Genomic DNA, 21,865 nt, shown 5'->3' with positions numbered 1-21,865 from the left:
TACAACATATCAACAGATAAATGGGAAAAAATTTTGCAAATGGTTAATTCTTCTTCTATATGTGCTAAACATGCTTTAATACAATTTAAAATTGTACATAGAGCTCATATGTCTAAAGATAAACTTGCTCGATTCTATTCTCATATTAACCCTCTATGTGACAGATGTCATTTAGCAGTGGCCTCATTGACCCATATGTTTTGGTCATGTCCCACTTTACATAATTATTGGAAGGATATATTTACTACTATTTCCTCAATTTGGAATATAGATTTACAACCTCATTTTATTACTGCAATTTTTGGCATACCAAATGAAGATGGCAATCAGTTTTCCCCCTCAATCAGACGAATGATTGCTTTTGTAACATTAATGGCCAGAAGGTCTATACTACAAAATTGGAAAGAAGTAAATCCTCCTACTACATTTCAATGGCTTTCTCAAACTATTTCTTATCTGAGTTTGGAAAAAATTAGAAGCACTATTTTTGACTCATCAATTAAATTTGAAGAAACTTGGAGACCGTTTATTCGACATTTTCATATGAATTAATTTGGCCTTCTCCAGACCTTTCTGCTTATTCATGTTCAGGTATGGAGTTCCGGAGTTCTTTGACACTATCTTATACTTGTAAACTGTTATTATTGCCTATGTTAGTTTAGTTTAGTGTTTTATTTTTTTTAATATATATTTTTTTCTCACATATTTTTTAATATTTTTTTTTCTTTTTTAATGGTTATTTGTTTTTTTTTCATATAATCATGTGGACTTGATTAAGGTATTTTCTTTTGTTGATGTTTAGTAGGATATTATTATCTTATTATCAATGTGATTTCAAGTCTATTGTATTTATAATTTACTTATTACTATGTTATTTTTTTTGTGTATATGTGAAAATCAATAAAAAGATTGAAAAAGAAAGAAAGAAAAGAGAATAGCTGATGATCACAGCAAGGAAAGGGGTGTCAGTTATGTGGAAAATACTACACTTGATCTTAGCCAAAAGGCCGAGAAGCAATAGTTATGTGGAAAATAAAACTGCCCTTATTCAACTCCTTAACTCATCCCAGTTAAAATATTTCTTAAAAAACAGCCCTCACTCCACTTATTTATATTTTTTCATGCTCATATCATTTTTAAGGACACATGAGGTAAAAATATATGTTTCTATTGAATTATTGACCATTTGGATTTTGCTTTTTAGAATTAAATATTATTGTTTATGGTAAATTAATATTGAGTAGTTTCAATACTTATGATTTTTACATAATTAATACATCTTAAAATACATTAAAATGTTTGAAATACCATGTATATAAAATGTGATCTCAGTTATATACTTAACAAACAGGAGATCATATATAACAATGTGCAGTGGGAAGTATTAAAGTAGATCCTTTTCATTTCATTGATTAATAAAAGCATGACAGTTTGTTAATTCTAAACATCAACATTTGAAATTAAACAGAATATATAAACAGTGCCATGGAGCTGGATGCTAAGTTATTGCAAGTAACTCATATATTTTGAAATTAGTGTGTTGATTAACTCCTAAAAATGATTTTTTTGCATTGGGTTTGAGGTTAGAATGCAACTAGCTGCTCCATTGCATTACAGCACACAGGGCAGTTTGATTAGTGCTGCACCATACCATTCAAGGGTTTATATTTCATTAATTCTGAAAAGATCGCTATCGCCTTGCTTTAATTTATCTCAATATATTAAAATGAATATTTCTTAAAATATTATGAGTATGTCCATTTTAAAATGAAAAAGCATAATGTTTTGCAGAATAAAATGAGTAAATTTGCATTATTTGCTGCCTTAATTCTTCTTTCATGGATTTTAAAAGGGTTGTCAAATTGTTATGAAGTTCTCTAACATCTGAAATGTCAAGTCTCTTTTGGATATCACAACAAATAATTTTACTGTAACAAGTTACTCACAATATACTGTATACATCAAATATTTTCACATGGATATACTTTGATTTTAGTGTTTTGGATCAATCATTTGTGATAATAATTTTGAGTGTTGTGTATCTGTAACCTGCCCTTTTTAACATTTTTGATTCTCATAGCTTTATCATATGACGTAAAATCTCAAAAGTTTGTTTAAGGTGTGCATTCTGTCAGTCTGCTGGTAGTCTAGAGAAACACCCACTGATAAACTTGGCAATTACTTAGTAACACAGTCGAATGGTGAGACAAATTGAATGGGGATTGGGTTTACAAATAGAGCACATGAAGTTAACAGCATGGATACAGGTATGAGTTCACTGAATTAACACAGCACTATCAGCTGCAGAGTCACCACTGACAACAATGGAGGCCCCTGCTTAACTAGTTGAACTATATTTTACCATTATGAAAATAAGGCTTAATATTCTGTACAGCACAACTGGACAGGTGGTATGCAAAGCTTTTCAAAATACAAAGATTTCTGTTACTTCTAATTGACAAGAATGTTGAATTCAAATTTAAAATTAAATAATCTGATAATTGTAATTTGGACTTGCAAATTGTATTGGTAGTTGTTAACGATTCTTATTATAAGGACAAGGAATATTACCATTTACTGTGAAATGTAAAAAATAAAAGCGTGTTTTAAAGTCACTTTGTTGCATTTTTTTTGTGTAGGCAAATTATCATGTATTTGTGGTTGCATGAATCTTTGCGTTAGAAGGTGGATCATGTGTTCCATTTCGTGATGTGGCTAGATTTGACTCTTCCAATTTGATCTAGTTACTGGAGGGAGTGAAAGCTACTGCAATTCAAATCTTTGTTGAATACATTTCTAGCTGGAATGGTTAGAATGGCCCATTTCTGTTTCACGTTTCTTTAGTTTTCTTTGTTAGCTGAGAATATTCAATTCTGAATCTAGATCTTAAAAGTTAGAAATGACAAACATTTACTATGTTTATAAAAGCTGTTTTATTTAATGTAAACTTTAAACATTTCAAAGGAAATATATCTGAAAAACTTCAATATTATGTATAAATTCCACTCAGAGGAATTCCCTGACTAAACAGAAGGTCAAAATTCCATTTTCCTCCTTGCGTGTTTTTATCCACTTTATGCTTCCACTTCAAGTCAGTTGACAAAAATGGCAGGAAGATACCTGTGCAAGTGAAAGTGTTTTGGTAATTAGATACCAATGTTCACAGTCGAGCTTGCAATGAAATGTCAGTAACCATGCATACAAACTGAGCAAATTACAAGCTGTACAAATGCAATCAGATAGATTACACACAGATATACTGGATGCATTAATTCACTTTATGAGCAATATTTAAATCATTCATGTTTCACCTGTGACTTTCAGTATCCCCCCCAGTCACCCTATACTGGTAATGAAACTTAACTCATTAGTGTCCATCCACCATACACAAAACATTTTCTCATGCACACTCTGTTTTGAAAAGCTGGGGAGCCAAAAAAAGACTGACATTGTAAACTAGAGAATAGTTCACATCGCAATGATCTGCTATTCTGGCAGATGGGAAAGTACGTGGAGGCAGTTGTATATGAGAGTCTGAAAAAAATTAAAATTTTTTTGAGGGGAAATATAAGTTCCAAATGGGACTCAACAGACCATTACATAATGCATAACTTTGGTTAATAGTTCAAGAATAATGGTTATTCAATCGAATTGTGCTTTGAGCAATTTGCATATAAAGGGTTAATTCAAATAATTTACACAAGATTGCTAGACTACTGGTTTGCTGCCAGGATTTCAGAGAATGTGGAGGGTTCCAGAGAAGGAGTCTGAGTAATCTTTAAGAGGGAGAGTTAGGCTCCTGTCTGCCCAGAGCATGTTTTTAATCTCAGTGCTTTGTTTTACCTTGTCAGACGCCTATCTCTGATTTTGGGTTGAGCTTCTGTGTCCCAGTGGACCTTGGTTCTTTAAATGAGACAAATTGGCTGGAGAAGTAAGAACAAATGCTCAGCAAGTCCTGTGAAAATATCCTTCCGTAATGGCCCATTCAAACTGTGAATTGCTGCTAATATTTGTTTAAGTGTAATGGAAACTTCTTGCCTTTGACTCATTCAGAGCTCCAGTGATTATCGTGCTTGGAAAAAGAGTTATGGGATTTCAGGGGTACAGTGAGGGCTACCTGCAGGCCTCTGGACAAGCCATTCATGGATGATACACTTAACTGAGAAAAATCACTATTATGTTGAAATTCAGTATTAAGTTCTGAAGTTATCTGATCCACATTCTACACTGTTGTGCACTTAAAATCATGAAGTCTTAAAATGGAGGAGCACACAAACAGGCTTTTTGGGCCAACTAGTCATTACTGAATTATTAATCTGCCTAGTTCCATCAACCTGCACCTGAACCATAGCCCTCTATCCATGTTTCTATCCAAATTCCTCTTAAATGTTGAACCTGAATCTGCACCCGCCACTCCTGCTGGAAGCTCGTTCCTCACTCTGAGTGAAGAATTTCTCTCTTAATGCTTGCATTTAATAATTGAGTAATATTGTCAATATATTGTTTGATTAAGTATTCTTTGTTGCTTACATCATTCATTATGGTTTATATGTTCAAAGTACTTGAATGTCATACGATATCACGCCATTCACGCCATAAGTGCATGTCTCACTACAAGTAAAAATGAAGTAGACACGTTTATCTTCAGCTCTGTGTTTCTCTTTCAATTAGTTTAATGCTTTGGAGTTATAAAACATTACTGTGGTGACGAGGACATTTTAAAATAAACTCGACTGACTATCTGTGGAAGCACAATAAGACATTCAAGTTTAAAAAAAGCGCAGCACGGTTTTATTCTTCACAGAGGGACAGAGATGGTTGAGTTTTTAAATAAAAGCGGAAAATGGACAAATTCATGGGTTAATAAATAGTGAGTACCAGGTGATCGGTGTCAAAATTGTTGCTGTGATGTGTCTAATATGGTAGTGTAGCAGGGAGTACTTGGTGCTCTCATTTTCAGCACACCCTGGTGCTCATGAACCAGATCCCCAGCTATGGGTAAGCAGTCCCACTGCCTTGTGGGCAGCCTCGGGAGAGATTAAGGCTATGGGAATAAACCTCGGCAGCAATTCTGGAGTGGAGCCCCTAAGATGACTGGATGTCATTGAACATCATTCCAGCAGCTCTTGCAGCCAAGCTGGTGCCAAACGTATTGCTTCATAAGCTTTCCTTTGGACTACAAAGGTGAGGCCGAGAGGGGGATCTTGATGACTGGGCATCTCAGGATTTCCATATCTTCTGCCCAGGCTTGTGGTGATGATCATCACCCATTGTCCTTTGAGACAGACGGATGCCAACCAACCATCCACTAGGTGTTAATAATCATAGTTCAAGCTCACAGGACTAGGTGTTTCAATCCTTTTGATAAGCAGATCCTAACTTGGGTCTTAGTATTGTATAGAAAACTTGAGGTGGGACTTGGGGGGTTGCAGATGCTTCTGAGGCATCATCAGGTGGGCAAACACTTCTTAGATGTTTCATCAGTTTAAACCCACTACGTCTCCAGAGGGCTCAACAGTGTGACTGGGCATCCTAGGTGCACCCCCCCCCCAACATCTAGCCATCCACGGTCATTTTAGGGTCCAGCTGCCAACACTGCTTTTCATCCATAACCAGTGGCTGCTTCACTCGGCTGCCTTCAAGAATTCTTTTATAGCTTGCTGCTGGCCCTGGTCTCGGGCTCCCAATCCCTTCAGCAATCTGACCATGGAGGAAGCCACAAATCCTCTGCAGCCAAACTCTACCAGGAAAATCTGCACCTTCCATCCACACTGCTTAACATCTGTGGCCAGCTCTTACATGTTTCCGTTCATACGCCTCGCAGACTGCATTTTCACAGGGCACCATGAGCTCTGAGATTACTACAGGTGACAATAATCATAAATAAATAAAAAGACCAGAAATAGCTGGCTATATCAGAAAGAGAGAGTTGTTCGATTCCGCTACGAATAACTGGCTGATATATATTGAGTGAGTAGCACACTATTTTGCAGCAAATGAAATAGCCAATGAGTGCCGGTTTTGCTGAGTGCAAGAGATGGAAGAGCATCCAGGTTGTTTACAAGTTTGAGTCCTCCAACTGAACCAGCTGGAATCAGCTTTGTGGATATTGGGAACATAATATGGAACATTTAGAACTAAAAATATCGTTGATTGCAGACTGCTTTAGGTTTCATAACCTGAATCAAAGGAAGGGAAGTCCATTTCAGTGTACGTGGCTGAATTGAAGAGATTGTCTGAGCATTGTCTGTTCAGTGATGCACTGAAAGATCAATTAGTTTATGGAATCTTACAAAATGGCTCCTAATTGAAGCACTTCTCACATTTAAAACAGCAGTTGAAATTGCTGTATCAATAGAAACAGCAGACAGAGATGCAATGGATGGCTGCAAAGAACAAGAATTTCAGGTTGTACAATATATAAATTCTCCAATATTAAATGGAACTATTGAACTATTGAGATGCATTCCATAGAGTTGGAGTATAAAACTAAGCAGGGAGGAGTGTTGTGTATTTAATATTTCAGTAATATTTAAATAATATTGTAAATATATTGTTTAATTAAGCATTCTTTGTTGTTTACATCATTCATTACAGGTTATACATACAAAGTACACGAAGGGCTTACACATATCATTAGTGTGCTAGAGGTCCATGAGTGTCAGGGTGTAGGAGTGAGCACCATTGCTATTACAAAGGAAAAAAGTGTTAGGCAAACTCAAAGGCCTTAAAGCAGATAGATCATCTGGACCAGATGGATTACATCCCAGAGTCCTGAGAGAGTTTGCTGAAGAGATAATGGATGCATTGGTCATGATCTTTCAAGAATCATTTGCTTGTGGCAAGGTCCTGGAGGATTGGAAGATTGAAAATATCACTCCAGTCTTTAAGAAGGGAAGAAGGCAAACAAAAGGAAATTATAGGCCAGTGAACCTAATCTCAGTGGTTGGGAAAGTGTTGGAGTCTACTATTAAGGATGAGATTTTGGGGGTACTTGGAGGCCAATGATAAAATGAATCAAAGTCAGCATGCTTTCTGTAAAGCAAAATCTTGTGTGTTAGAGTTCTTTAAGGAAGTAACAAGCAGGATGGACAAAGGAGAGGTGGTGGATATCATTTACTTGGATTTTTAGAAGGCATTTGATAATGTGCCACACGTAAGGCTTCTTAACAGGAGTCCTATGGCATTACAGGAAAGATACTGGTATGAATAAAGGAATGGCTGACAGCCAGGAGGCAACCAGTGAGAATAAAAGGGGCCTTTTCTGGTTGGTTGCCAGTGTCTACTGGTGTTTTTCAGTATTGGGACAGCTGCTTTTCACATTGTTTGTCAATGATTTAGATAATGGCATTGATGGCTTTGTGGCAATGTTTGTGCATGATATGAAGGTAGGTGGAGGGGTAGGTAGTGCTGAGGAAGCAATGCGATTGCAGCAGGACTTAGACAAATTGGAAGAATGGGCAAAGTAGTTGCAGATGGAATACAGTGCTGGGAAATGTATGATAATGCATTTTGGTAAAAGGAACAATAGTGCAGATTATTATCTAAATGGGGAGAAGGTTCAAACATCAGAGGTGCAGAGGGACTTGGGAGTCCTCGTACAAGACTTCCAGAAGGTTAATTTACAGGTTGAGTCTGTGGTAAAGAAGGCAAATGCAATGTTGGCATTTATTTCAAGGGGAATAGAATATAAAAGCAAGGAGATAATACTGATACTTTGTAAGACACTAGTCAGGCCACACTTGGAGTACTGTCAACAGTTTTGGGCTCCTTATCTCAGAAAGGATGTATTATCATTGGAAGGAGTCTAGAGGAGGTTCACGGAGATGATTCTGGGAATGAATGGGGTTAACATATGAGAAGCATTTGGCAGCTTTGAGCCTGTATTCACTGGAATTTAGAAGAATGCTTCAGGATTTAATTGAAACCTACCAAATGTTGAAAGGACTAGATAGTATGGATGTGGAGAGGATGTTTCCTGTGGTGGGGGTATCCAGAACTAGAGGGCACTTCCTCAGAATTACCCTTTACACTTACCCTTTTCTTACCCTTTAGAACAGAGGTAAGAAGGAAGTTTTTAGCCAGGAAGAAGTAAATCTGTGGAATGCTCTGCCATAAACTGTGGTGGAGGCCACGTCCGTGGGTATATTTAAGGTGGAAGTTGATAGTTTCCTGATCGGTCAAGGCATCAAAGGATATGGCGAGAAGGCAGATGTATGAGGTTGAGTGGGATCCGGGATCAGTCATGATGGGATAGCGGAGCAAACTCGATGGACTGAATGGCTTAATTCTGCTCTTACGTCTTATTGTCACCATGCCATCAGTCATAAGTGTGCGCCCCTTCAAGTAAAAATGAAGTAGACACTATTATCCTTGGCTTTGTGTTTTTCTTTCAATTAGTTTTATGTATTGGAGCTTTAATAAAGGAGGGAGGGAAAAACTGGGGAATTATAGACTGGTTAGTCCGGGGGTCGGCAACCTGCGGCTCCCGAGCCATTTGTGGCTCTTTCACCTCTGTGCTGCGGCTCCCTGTGGCTTTGGGAAATAATTAGTCAGTATTTAATTAAAATGTATTTTATGTTAGTTTGTTAGCTTTTGAAATGTAATTCTAAATTTGAAGATTATGGTGATCTTGTACAATCTAAGTGTGGCGACACATTTCCTGGCACATCCGAAACAGCTCACAATTAGCCAGCATTCCGGCTAAGGGAGATAGCCTACGGGGGTTTGTGAGTACGCGTCTTTTGCAGCATCTGCGTCCATGGGGGCTGGGTTGAGGGAGGCTTAAAAGCAAGGCTGTTTAGTTCGAATAAAGCTATCTTTGACTGCAGTTTACTGACACCGCTACAACGTGTTTTTATCGCTGGCTGTCCAGACGGAAGGTGCTGAAACGCTTTGTCGCGTGTCTGGAAGAAGTGAAAACTTTCCTGGGCAGCAAAGGGCTCACCTTTCCTGAGCTGGAACAGCCAGAGTGGCTGGAAAAGCCACACTTCATGGTAGACATGACAGCGCACCTGAACACGCTGAACACAGCTCTTCAGGGGTAAGGACGTACAGCCCTGCACATGTTGGAGGATGTCTTGGCATTCGAGCGCAAGTTGACGTTGCTTGCCAGAGATTTACAGAAAGGCACTTTGTCTCACTTCCCCAATTTGAGAGAGTTCAAACAAGGTCACGACATGATAATTTCGGAGTATTTACATTCTGCAATCATCGCAATGCAAACATCGTTTGGGAAACGCTTCTGTGAGTTCAGAGAGGAAAAAAACACATTATCCTTCCCGGTCACTCCCTTAAGCATCGATCCTTCCCTACTGAATACGACTGCATTGGCAGGTGTGAGTCAACCTGATCTTGAGATGGAACTGGCCGACATAGCCGACAAAGACATATGGGTGTCCAAGTTTAGACGCTTGACAGCAGACCTTGAAGATGTTGCCCGTCAGAAGGCCGTTCTTGCTCAGAAACACAAATGGAGTGATATTGAAAACCTTCCAAAACCGGACAAACTTGTGTTCAAAACATGGAATGCTATGCCCGACATTTATGTAAACATTAAAAAGTATGCGCTTTGAGTCCTGTCGATCTTTGGATCCACATATGTAAGTGAGCAGGTGTTCTCCAACATGAACTTTATTAAAAACAAACATCGCGCACGCCTCACAGATGACAGCTTGCGATCCTGTGTAAAGATGAAGGTGACGTCATACAGCCCTGATGTGCAGACGCTGTGCGCTGAGGTCCAGGAGCAGAAATCCCATTAACCAAGTATGATAAATATTTTAATTGCCTATTATTTTATGTATATTCATATTTTTTCATTGTTCAGTGAAATAGTCCTTTTATTTTTCAGGCTGACAGCTGGCTGATGTTATTTTTGGTTTGCTGCTGGCGGAAAATTTAAGTTCGGCGTTTTTCATAAATACAAGAAGGACTCAAATAGACATTGAATATTTTACTTAAAAGTAACTTTCAACCCAATGTCTTTTTTTCGGAGTTCAAAATGTTTTTGTTGCATGCAGAAATGTAATTTCGTTTTCTCTGCAGGAGTTCATCAATTTCATAAATGCAACACATTATAGTTTGTTTATACATAGCATAAAGGCAAAAAAAACGTTGTATGCAGTGTTATTTCATTTTAAATGTCAAACGGGTTTTGCGGCTCCCAGTGTTTTCTTTTCTGTGGGAAACGGGTCCAAGTGGCTCTTTCAGTGGTAAAGGTTGCTGACCCCTGGGTTAGTCTGACATCAATGGCGGGGAAAATGCTAGAGTCAGTTATCAAAGATGTGATAACAGCACATTTGGAAAGCGGTGAAATCATTGGACAAAGTCAGCATGGATTTTTGAAAGGAAAATCATGTCTGACGAATCTTATAGAATTTTTTGAAGATGTAACTAGTAGAGTGGATAGAGGAGAGTCAGTGGATGTGGTATATTTAGATTTTCAAAAGGCTTTTGACAAGGTCCCACACAGGAGATTAGTGTGCAAACTTAAAGCACACGGTATTGGGGGTATGGTATTGATGTGGATAGAGAATTGGTTGGCAGACAGGAAGCAAAGAGTGGGAGTAAACGGGACCTTTTCAGAATGGCAGGCAGTGACTGTGGGGTACTGCAGGGCTCAGTGCTGGGACCCACGTTGTTTACAATATATATTAATGATTTAGACGAGGGAATTAAATGCAGCATCTCCAAGTTTGCGGATGACACAAAGCTGGACGGCGGTGTTAGCTGTGAGGAGGATGCTAAGAGGATGCAGGGTGACTTGGATAGGTTAGGTGAGTGGGCAAATTCATGGCAGATGCAATTTAATGTGGATAAATGTGAGGTTATCCACTTTGGTTGCAAGAACAGGAAAACAGATTATTATTTGAACGGTGGCCGATTAGGAAAAGGGGAGGTGCACAAGACCTGGGTGTCATTGTACACCAGTCATTGAAGGTGGGCATGCAGGTACAGCAGGTGGTGAAAAAGGCAAATGTTGGCATTCATAGCAAAAGGATTTGAGTACAGGAGCGGGGAGGTTCTACTGCAGTTGTACAAGGCCTTGGTGAGACTGCACCTAAAGTATTGTGTACAGTTTTGGTCCCCTAATCTGAGGAAAGACATTCTTGCCATAGAGGGAGTACAGAGAAGGTTCACCAGATTGATTCCTGAGATGGCAGGACTTTCATATGAAGAAAGACTGGATCGACTAGGCTTATACTCACTGGAATTTAGAAGATTGAGGGGGGATCTTATTGAAACGTATAAAATTCTAAAGGGATTGGACAGGCTTGATGTAGGAATATTGTTTCTGATGTTGGGGAAGTCCAGAACGAGGGGTCACAGTTTAAGGATAAAGGGGAAGCCTTTTAGGACCAAGATGAGGAAAAACTTCTTCACACAGAGAGTGGTGAATGTGTGGAATTCTCTGCCACAGGAAACAGTTGAGGCCAGTTCATTGGCTATATTTAAGAGGAAGTTAGATATGGCCCTTGTGGCTAAAGGGATCAGGGGGTATGGAGAGAAAGCAGGTACAGGGTTCTGAGTTGGATCATCAGCCATGTTCATACTGAATGGCGGTGCAGGTTCGAAGGGCCGATTGGTCTACTCCTGCACCTATTTTCTATGTTTCTATATTTCTACAAATCAGAACTCCCATGTTCTCCTTAAACATTTCACCTCTCACCCTTAACTCATGACCTCTAGTTCTGATATCCCCCAACTTTAGTGGAAAAAGCCTGCCTGCATTTACCCTATCTATATTCCTCACAATTTTGTATACCTCTATCAAAACTCCCCTCATGCTCTTATGTTTGAGGGATTAAATTCCTAACCCATTCAACTTTTCTCTATAACTCAGGTCCTGAAGTCCTGGCAACATCCTTTTAAATTTTATCTGCACTCTTTCAACCTTATTGAAAGACTGAAATCTTAAGAGTTCTAACAAGATGGCGCTGCTTATGGCGGCCACGTTGCAAGCTCTGTTCCAAATCTACAGTTTACTTCTAATTTCCACGATTTTCTTAGCATTTTCTTTTGAAGTAGCCGATAGTCACATCATATACGATAGACTGACCCTTCTGAACATCGGAAAAATAGCATTTACCCATGATGTGCTGCCTTTCCTACACTGGGATCCCTACTTGCATGATCCATGGGAGACTCATCTCATACACCGCCACTACCTCGGAGGAAGCATTGAAGGCAAGGGAAAGGGCCGGTGTCGTGGTGAAGCTGAGCTGGCTAACGTTCAGTCCCTGGACTCCAAGCTTTGTGAACTGAGAGCCAGAATCCCCTATCAGCGGGAAACAAAGGAATGCAACATTTTGTGCTTTGTGGAGACCTAGCTGATGGAGGAGATACTGAATCATGCCATCAAAGCCTCTGGGTTCTCCCTGTTCCAGGCAGACATGTTGAAAAACCTCTCTGGGAAGAGTAAAGGAGGAGGGGTAGGCTTCATGGTCAACAATGCTTGGTGTGACCCCCCAGAATGTGCATGCACTCAAATCATTTTGTTCCTCAGACCTAGAATACCAGGTGCTGCTGTGCAGACCCTACTGGCTGCCCAGGGAGTTCACGGTTGTTATCATCACAGTGATGTACATTCCGCTGCAGGCTGGTACTGACCTGGCTCTCAAGGAATTGTATGAGACCATCAACATGCTGGAGACTGCACACCCAGAGGCTGCCTTAATCATTACCAGTGACTTCTATCAAGCGTTTTTGGTGAAAGTCTCTACGAAGTTTTGTCAGGACATGCAGGTGAGAACTCGTGGAGATAAGATGATTGACCACTGCTAAAATGCCCTTCCGCAATTCTTACAAAGCTCTCATTCACTCTTCGCCCGGCTTTTGGAAAATCTGATCACTCTTTGATCCTGCTTTTGCCGACGTAAAGGCAGAAGCTGAAACAAGACAGCCATAGTTAAAAGTCCACTGTTGGTCCAACCAATCGGCCTCCATGCTACAGAACTGCTTCTATGACATGGACTCAAATGTCTCCATGAGGAGGATGTCTCAGAATTCACTGAGGGAGTCATGTGCTTCATCTCGAAGTGCATCAATGATGTTCTCCCCCAGAAGTCGGTCAGGGTCTTCCCGAACCAGAAACCCTGCATCAATAGTTCCGTGTGAGCAGCACTTACTGCGCGACATAGAGCTTACACTGCTGGCGATCAGCTGGAGCTCAAGAAAAGCAGCTACAATCTGCACAAAGCTATCACGGCTGCGGATCAATACAGGGACAAGATTGAGTCAAGACTCACTATGGAAAACACATGTGACTTGTGGCGAGGGTTGCATACCATCGCAGACTTCAAAGCCAAGCGTAGAGGTGCCGCCGACATTGCAGCCTCTCTCCCAGATGGGCTCAATCACTTCTACACTTGGTTCGATGTGGCCAACTCTGAGCCTCCGAGAAAAGCCACCGCTACAACCTGCAACCTAGTCATCTCTGAGGCCAAGGTACGCAAATGTTTCCAGCGAGTGGACAGTCGCAATACTGCGGGACTGGACTGCGTCCCAAGGCGAGTACTCAGGATGTGAGCAGCACTACTGGCAGGTGTGTTTACTGACATTTTTAATCTCTCCCTCTCCCAGTGTAGCATGCCCACCAGCTTCAAATCATCCACCATTGTCCCTGTACCAAAAAAGACCAAGGTAACATGCCCGAATGACTGATACCCTGTCGCACTCACCTCAATAATAAGCAAATATTTTGAGAGGCCGATCAAGGATTACATCTACAGCTTGCTACGACACAAACTGGACCCCCTACAATTCGCCTACCAACACAACTGATCGACAGATGACCTAATAACCACTGCTCTACATACTGTCCTTACACATCTGGAGAAGGGTGCTTATGTGAGAATGCTGCTCTTGGACTACAGTTCACCATTCAACACCATAGATCCATCCAGGATCGAAAGGAAGCTCAGAGACCTCGGCCTTGACCCTGTCATATGCAGCTGGATCCTGGACTTCCTGTCAAATCGCCGGCAGGTAGTAAGAGTGGGCTCCCTCACCTCCAACCCTCTGACTATCAACACAGGAGCCCCACAGAGCTGTGTACTGTGTCCCTTCCTTTCTCCTTGTATACCTATGACTATATTACCACCCACAGCTCTAATCTGCTGATTAAATTTGCCAATGATGCTACATTGATTGGCATTATCTCAAATTGGCCTACACAATTGGCCTACACGAAGAAGTCATCTCTCTGACACAGAGGTGTCAAGAAAACAACCTCTCCCTCAATGTCGCAAACCTTCTTGAACACACGTAACAAACTCTACCTCATCTAAACCCCTCACTCTAGGAACATGCCAATCAATATTTGGGAAGTTAAAATCTCCCACCACAACAACCCTGTTATTATTACTCCATTCCAGAACCTAAACAGCTTTAAGTTCCTCGGCATCCACATCACCGAGAACCTCACGTGGTCTGTACACAGTTGTGTGGTGAAAAAGGCCAACAGTGCCTCTTTCACCTCAGACAGTTGACGAAGTTTGGTATGGGCCCCCAAATCCTAAGAACTTTCTACAGGGGCACAACTGAGAGCATCCTGACTGGCTGCATCACTGCCTGGTATGGGAACTGTACCTCCCTCAATCGCAGGACTCTGCAGAGAGTGGTGCGGACAGCCCAGTGCATCTGTATTTGTGAACTTCACATGATTCAGGACATTTACAAAGACAAGTGTGTAAAAAGGGCCCATAGGATCACGGGAGACCCGAGTCACTCCAACCACAATCTATTCCAGCTGTAAACAGTAAACAGTACAGCAGCATAAAAGCCAGGACCAACAGGCTCTGGGACAACTTCTTCCACCAGGCCATCAGACTGATTAACTCACACTAAGCTGAGTGTGCTCTATATCACATTGATTGTTCTATTTATTATGAATTATTATAATTTACTATGATCACACATGGCACATTTAGGAGACATAACGTAAAGATGTTTACTCCTCATGTCTGTGAAGGATGTAAGAAATAAAGTCAATTCAATTCAATTATTGATATATTTCCTTTAAACCTGAACATGCTGTTGCACATTTACGTTTTGTCAAGTTTGACGTGTTTGCTCAACTTTCTTAACTGCTTCAATAGTTTGACTATTGTTGCCATCTTTCCAGTTTCATTAATGCGATTAAGTGGAGTTAATGTGCATCTCTTACTCCAACATCCAGAACAACAGGCTGTTCATAGCCCCACTCTCTGTTAACAAAGCTCCAGATCCAGCCACAGTGAGATATCTATGCACTGTCAATGAGACCGGCCTTAAAGCTGAACAAATGCATAAAAATAAACACACATCCGGCGAGGCAGCGCCCATGCAGGAAGTTGGTCAACAAAGTTGAAGCACCTGGACTCTCAGATAATGAACCGACATAGATTCAGAATTATTATCACTGTTTTACATAATGTGAAACTTGTTTTTCAGCAGCAGTACAGTGTAAAGACATAAAATTACTACGTTACAAAATAAATAAATTAAAGGAATAATGATGTCGTGTTCATCGGATCATTGACCATTGAGAAATCAAATGCCGGAGGGAAGATGCTCTTCCTGAATTGTTGTGTCTGAATTGGTTATCAGACAAAAAGCAATGTTTGGTACTAAACTGGTCTTTTACGGGTTTGCAGGATATTGCAGTGCTGCAGAACCCCAGCTATTCAGAATGTACATCGTAAAGTGGGGAACAATTAACTGGTTATATCAGTGTCTAGTACACCAATCTGAATGTGCAGGAATGTAACATGCAACAGAGAGCAGTGCACTCTGCCCATAACATCATGGGCATGTCCCTCCCTCTCGCTGGTACTTATTTCTAATTGCACTACAGGAACACACACATAAATTGAGGGTAAACTACACAATGTCGCATAACCTTACGGGCAAACTGTACTCATATTTAATAATCGTTATACATAACTTGTCCAGGTTAAAATGAAGCATTACGTCAAGCCAAATGAAGCCAAAGACACTGTGGATCTGCTGGCATTTGAGAAGGTCCAGATGAGGTTTATGAGGATGATCCTGGGAATGTAAGGGTTAACAAACGAGAAGTGTTTGATGGCTCTAGATCTGTACTCGTTGGAGTTCAGAAGAACCAGGGGGTATCTCATAGAAACTTATTGAATATTGAAAAGTCAACAGAGAGTGGATGTGGAGAGGATGTTTCAAATGGTGGAGGAGCCTAGGACCAGAGAGCAAAGCTTCAGAATAGAAAGCCGTCTGCTTAGAACAGCGATGAAGAAGAACTTCATTCGCCAGAGAGTGGTGAATCTGAAGAATTAATTGCCACAGATGACTGTGGAGGCCAAGTCATAGAGTATATTTAAAGTAGAGGTTGATAGGCTCTTAATCAGTAAGAGTGTCAGTGGTTTCATGGAGAAGGTGTGAGAATGGGGTTCAGAAGGAAAACAAATCAGTCATAATTGATTGGCAGAGCAGACTGGATGGACTGAATGGCCTATTTTAACATGTTTTTTCTGGTAGTTATCCCATGCAAAAATAATACGTTAACGCAGGTGTTGAAAATTTATAACCTGTGCCTTGTTAGAATGCTCTCAATGACTTTTTAAATTCTATATTCTGCAGAAGAATCACTAACAGGAGAAAATTTGCTGAAGCTGGAAATCCATGCAACACATGCAAAATGCTGGAGGAACTCAGCAGACCAGTCAGCGTCTATGAAAAAGAGCAGACTGTACACTCTTCTCCACAGCTGCTGCTTGGCCTGCTGAGTTCCTCCAGCATTTTGTGTGTGTTTTCTGCAGAGGAATGATGATTTTGAGAAAAATAACAAAGATATCATGGAAGGACAGCGTAACAAATGAGGAAATGTTGCGGAAATCAGAATCAGAATCAGGTTTATTATCACCGGCATGTGACATGAAGTTTGTTAACTTACCAGCAGCAATTCAATGCAATACATGATATAAAAGAAAAAAATAAAATAATACTACTACTACTAATAATAATAATAAATAAATTAGTAAACTTATTCACTATACTTTATACAGAATATGTGCATTGAACAGATTAAAAATGAAGCAAAAAGCAGAAACATTGCATATTAAAGAAAAAGTGAGTTAGTGTCCAAGGGTTCAATGTCCATTTAGGAATCGGATGGCGGAGGGGAAGAAGCTGTTCCTGAATCGTTGAGTGTGTGCCTTTAGGCCTCTGTACCTCCTACCTGATGGTAACAGTGAGAAAAGGGCTGTCCAGGGTGCTGGAGGTCCTTAATAATGGACACTGCCTTTCTGAGACACCACTCCCTGAAGATGTCCTGGGTACTTTGTAGGCTAGTACCCAAGATGGAGCTGACTAGATTTACAACCTTCTGCAGCTTCTTTCAATCCTGTGCAGTAGCCCCTCCATACCAGACAGTGATGCAGCCTGTCAGAATGCTATCCATGGTACATCTATAGAAGTTTTTGAGTGTATTTGTTCACATACCAAATCTTCAAACTCCTAATGAAGTATAGCCACTGTCTTACCTTCTTTATAACTGCATCGATATGTTGGGACCAGGTTAGATCCTGAGAGATCTTGACACCCAGGAACTTGAAACTGCTCACTCTTCTGCTCCACTTCTGATCCCTCTATGAGGATTGGTATGTGTTCCTTCATCTTACTCTTCCTGAAGTCCACAATCAGCTCTTTCATCTTCTTGATGTTGAGTGCAAGGTTGTTGCTGTGACACCACTCCACTAGTTGGAATATCTCACTCCTGTACACCCTGTCGTCACCACCTGAGATTCTACCAACAATTTCTATCATCAGCAAATTTATAGATGGTATTTGTGCTATGCCTAACCACACAGTCATGTGTATATAGAGAGAGTACAGCAGTGGGATAAGCACACACCCCTGAGGTGCACCAATGTTGATCGTCAGTGAGGAGGAGATGTTATCACCGATCCACACAGATTGTGGTCTTTCTGTTAGGAAGTGAAGGATCCAATTGCGGGGGAGGTACAGAGGCCCAGGTTCTGCAACTTTTCAATCAGGATTATGGCAATGATGGTATTAAATGCTGAGCTATAGTCGATGAACAGCATCCTGACGTAGGTGCTTGTGTTGTCCAGGTGGTCTAAAGCCATGTGGAGAGCCATTGAGATTGCATCTGTTGTTGACCGATTGTGGTGATAGGCAAATTGCAGTGGGTCCAGGTCCATGCTGAGGCAGGAATTCAGTCTGGTCATGACTGGTCTGGTCAAAGTTGGAATAAGAAGAAAGCTGATGTCATTAATCAGGAAGGAGCAGCTGGAACATCTGGGACATGTACTGAGGAAAGAGAAGTTTGAAAATCTTTCAGTGACAGGAAAAACTAATGTAAGTAAAAGTTGTGGTTAACAACGCATGACATTCATGAGTTACATCAAGGGATGGACAGGCAAAAGTTTCAAAGAACTTATTAGAACTTCTCAGATTAAAGACAGATGGAAGACCATGATCACCCACATCAATTGACATGGTACATAATGGTGATGATGATTCTGCAGTTACTTACAAAATCCTTTTATTTAGAAATAAATATAAATCTCTTAAATGGCAAAGAAAGTAACTGATTTCACATGATTTTCTGTGATTTTGTGAGGTATGATTACTCAATTAGCTGTGGGTCACAACAAAATTATTTTCATACCAAAGATCACTGGAGCTATGAACAGTAATCATATGAAGATCTCCACAGTATAGAAACAAAATTAATTTCTGTAGGATGAAGGCAGTAAAATTAAATTAGGTTATACAGTAAACAGCACCACCATGTAATTGAAGGGCTGAAAGTCCTCTGACTCGGTTAGTCTTACTTCATCTTCACTCTTCAAAGGTACATTTAATGTTCGAGAAGTGTATACTATATACATCCTGAAATGTTTTTTTCTTCGCAACCATTCACAAAAACAGTGGAGTGCCCCCAAAGACTGAAGTACAGTTAAACATCAGAACCCCAAAGCCCCCCCACCTCCCCCCACCCACGCACTAGCAGCAGCAAAGCAATGACCCCCCTCCCCACCAGCAAAAAAAGCATCAGCACCCCCCACCGAGCACTCAAGCATGCAGCAAAGCACCAATAAAGACACAGACTTTCAGTACCCCAAAGACTACTCATTCACCTGGTATTCAACATACCACAGGCTCTCTCTGTTTCACAGCCAGAGGGGAGACATAACAAACAACTCACTGATTTACGATGTTAAAAGTCTGTTGTGTGGTTTGTTCTGAGCTCTGTGCCCAAAGATCTCACTTGTCTAGGCATACAGCCAGAGATCTTCCGACTCCCATGACACGCTGATCTCCTGCCAGGACACCGACCTTCGATCTACCAGTCTCCAGAACCACGAGATCCCGGCCCTTTGAAGGTGAGCTATGCTCTTAGGCCTCATCCTTGACATGTTGAAAAACTAGTTGTAGAACCCCGAGAGCGGGTCCCATTCCCACAAAGAACTGAACTCAGTGTGTAACTCCAGGTCGGAGTCTTCAAAAGACACTAGAAGGGAAAAACAGAGAAATTAAAGATAGAAATAGAGCTGTTTCTGAAGATGCAAGCAAAAGAGATGCCGTTTAGCACCATCATGACTAATCTCTGTCCTCTTCTCTATTGCAATTATATATTTTGAATGTTTTATCAAACAAATGTGATGCTGTCTGATTTTGAAGATTTGGCGTCAGCCTTTAGGAAGGTAGAGACTGATGCAGGATTGAACCATTGAGACACAAATGACCTCAGGTGCTGGAATCTGGAGCAAGAAACAATCTACTGGAAAAAAACAGCATCTGTGGGGAGAAAGGAACACACACACACACACACACACACACACACACACACACACACACACACACACACACACACACACACACACACACACTTCTCAACCTGCTGAGTTCCTCCAGCCTGACACATTATCAAATGTTTTGATGATATAACTTTTCACATGAGTTGTCAAGTCAAAACCCAGTCTATGGTCTTTACTAATTCCCATGTTTTTAAGAAACACTTTTGAAATAATTGAGGGTGTTACAGCTAAAGTAGTGAGCAGGGAATTTCTTTTTGCTGCTATTTCTAAATAGTTTTCTTACAAGTCCTGTCCCTTAATTCTTTTGATATCTTAAATGTTTATTATGATTATTATTATGATATAATCATTATTATCTTATCAATCAGTGGGAACAACTTTATTATTTACTCTATTAATATCCTTGGATGTCACGGTAGTGTAGTGGTTAGCGTGATGTTATTTTAGCTCGAGGTGTTCCGGAGTTTGGAGTTCAATTCCGGCACTGTCTGTATGTCCTCCCTTTGGAATGTGCGGGGTTTGTCCGGGTCCTGTGGTTTCCACCTACAGTATGATGATGTACTGGGTAGGTTAATTGGCTGCTGTAAATTGTGCTGTGATTAAGTTAGGGTTAGCAACACACACAAAGTTTTCGAGGAACTCAGCAGATTAGGCAGCATGTTTACTCTTTTCCAAAGATGCTGCCTGACCTGCTGAGTTCCTCCAGCATTTTGTGTGTGTTGCTCGGATTTCTAGCATCTGCAGATTTTCTCTTGTTAGGGTTAATCGGGTTTGTCGGGGGGCCGGGTTGCTTGAAAAGCCAGAAGGGCCTACTCCACGCTCCATCACTGAAATAAAATTAAAATAAAAAATTCTGTATAATCTTGAAGTTTTCATTTGGGTTGCAATGTTCTCGGCTTCAGTGCGAAGTCCCAAAATTCTCTTGTTCTTGAATTTGGTTGATGAGCTAATGAACCCTTTAGTGATGGGGGTGTGGAGGGTGGGGAGGGGGGAGACGGGGGGGGGGAGAAAAAAAACAAACATAGAAAACCTACATCACAATACAGGACCTTCAGCCCACAAAGCTGTGCCAAACATGTCCTTACTTTAGAAATTACCTAGGGTTACCCATAGCCCTCTATTTTTCGGAGCTGTGTGTACCTATCTAGGAGTCCCTTAAAGGACCCTGTCGTATCCGCCTCCACCACCGTTGCCAGCAGCCCGTTTCACGCACTCACCACTCTCTGCATAAAAAACTTACCCCTGACATCTCTTCTGTACCTACTTCCAAGCACCTTAAAACTGTGCCCTCTCGTGCTAGCCATTTCAGCCCCGGGAAAAAGCCTCTAACTATCCACATGATCAATGCCTCTCATCATCTTATATACCTTTATCAGACCACTTCTCATCCTCCATCCTTCCAAGGAAGAAAGGCCAAGATCACTCAACCTATTCTCATCAGGCATGCTCCCCAATCCAGGCAACATCCCTGTAAATCTCCTCTGCTTCCTTTCTATGATTTCCACGTCCTTCCTGTAGTGAGGCGACCAGAACTGAGCACAGTACTCCAAGTGGGGTCTGACCAGGGTCCTATATAGTTGCAACATTACCTTTTGGCTCCTAAACTCAATGCCATGATTGATGAAGGCCAATTCACCATATGTTTTCTTAACCACAGAGTCAACCTGCACAGCAACTTTGAGTGTCCTATGGATTTGGACCCCAAGATCCCTCTGATCCTCCACACTGCCAAGAGTCTTATCATTAATACTATATTCTGCCCTCATATTTGACCTACCAAAATGAACCACCTCACACTTATCTGGGTTGAACTTCTTCTGCCTCTTCTCAGCCCAGTTTTGCATCTTATCACTGTCCTGTTGTAACCTCTGATAGCCCTCCATATTATCCACAACACCCCCAACCTTGGTGTCATCAGTAAATTTACTAACCCATCCCTTCACTTCCTCTTCCAGATCATATATAAAAATCACAAAGAGTAGGGGTCCCAGAACTGATCCCTAAGACACACCACTGGTCACCAACCTCCATTCTGAATATGACCTGTCTACAACCATTATTTG

The 21,865-nt window shown here is 40.9% G+C and overlaps 1 pseudogene; it reads right to left on the bottom strand.

The window, feature by feature from the left end:
• Positions 1-957: 957 nt before the first annotated feature.
• On the bottom strand, positions 958-1,019 carry LOC132400158 (U2 spliceosomal RNA; annotated as a pseudogene).
• Between the last annotated feature and the right edge of the window lie 20,846 nt (positions 1,020-21,865).

The sequence above is a fragment of the Hypanus sabinus genome, chromosome 9 (assembly GCF_030144855.1).
Source record: "Hypanus sabinus isolate sHypSab1 chromosome 9, sHypSab1.hap1, whole genome shotgun sequence".
In the NCBI taxonomy this organism is placed as follows: Eukaryota; Metazoa; Chordata; class Chondrichthyes; order Myliobatiformes; family Dasyatidae; genus Hypanus; species Hypanus sabinus.
This window is presented reverse-complemented; position numbering and strand designations above follow the sequence as displayed.